This window comes from Octopus bimaculoides, chromosome 13 (assembly GCF_001194135.2).
Source record: "Octopus bimaculoides isolate UCB-OBI-ISO-001 chromosome 13, ASM119413v2, whole genome shotgun sequence".
Lineage (NCBI taxonomy): Eukaryota > Metazoa > Mollusca > Cephalopoda > Octopoda > Octopodidae > Octopus > Octopus bimaculoides.
Window position 1 is genome coordinate 1611404 of NC_068993.1, and position 1658 is coordinate 1613061.

Here is a 1658-nt window from a genome sequence, read left to right on the forward strand (position 1 = left end):
CGTCACCCCTCCCTCATAACCCCACCTTACCTACCCCATCCCTTACACCCACTCCTACATACCCCACCTCTACTCCCACCCTCAGCCTAACATACATACTTGTATATCTACCTATACACACACACACATGTATCCTTACCAAGGAACTGAAACCCTGACTCTATATTTCTGACACTGATTTCAACTCTGTGACTAGAAAGAATGTATAAAAATGTGATAAATCACACCAAAAGACACTTCAAGAATCCCTTGATGAAAACACCAGGAACCAACTCACTAATTCACTTAATTACTCCACTCATTAGTTAATTATTTAGTTTTCTGTTTTTTTTACATTAAATAGAAAGATTTTTTGTTTCGGAGAAAATAGAAAATTTTGTTTAGTGATCAAGTTATATATCGCCGAGCGAACAAGGATGCTCCAAGACTCCCTGAAACCCGAATCACTGAGCATTCACCAGGAAATTTACAAGCATGTACGGGATTCTCCATTCTCCGATTAGACCCGGAAGGGTCCTTACGATCCAAAAGCAGCCCAAAAGATAGATCCCACGTTCTCGCACTTTTGGCCCACAAAAACTTGTCTAAGGGAGGTAACCCCGTCCTCACTGACACTGAGTATTTATTCTTTGGTAACTAGTTGACCAAATGACCGTAACGGACTTCTGCCTCCTGGAGGTTACGTTTGTCTTCTGGTGGATGCAAAACCATTGGTCAGTCAATGACCGGACATAGGCTTAACTACTTACACACACACACATATACATATATTCATTTGTATGAAATTTTATATGTGTATGCATATGCATACACACACACACACACACACACACACACACACACACACACACACACACACACACACACACACACACACACACACATATATATATATACGTAATTGAAAGAAAGAAAATGGAGAAAAATGGGTGTATGAATGATTTATTTGTATGAAATAAAGATGTTGACAGTTTTTAAAAACATAACAACACAAATAAATTATAAGTTGTAATATGTATTACTACATTGTGTGTGTGTGGAATTGGTGAAGCCAATGTTATATCACAACACACTCGTCCATGATTTCACACTAGGGAATCAAACCCAGAACCATATGGTTATGAAGTGAAATTCTTCACCAGAGAGCAACGTTTTCTTCCTTCTTAACACCTTTGTTCGTACACAGACATGTTGGCAAGACACTGTATCTTCTTCTTCCATTCACTTCTTATAGACTTCTCATTCAACACTCTGTCTTTTACCATTCCTGCCAAGAGAGAACGACTTCCTTGTTTGTAATTACCATTTCCTCTTTACTGACACTGAAATACTATCGACTGCAAACATCAGTTGCTACGTTCGGCAATCGTACACAACAACCAAATGCATCTATCAACACAACTCAACCCCAAGTTGGAAGAAACAAGAAATAAATTAAGGAAAAAAAAAAAAAAAGAAGACATTTCGACATCTTTTCACTTTACAAAGCTTTAAAGATTGTCAGAAAAATACGTTGGACTGTGTTGTTAAACGACTGAAATGGGAGTCTATGATCTCTTGGTTCAAACCTTGTCAGAGGGATTCAATCTTAAGATTAGGTTCCTTTTTGCTTTCTGAAGGAGAAAACAAACACCAGCCATTCATTAAAAGAACTATAT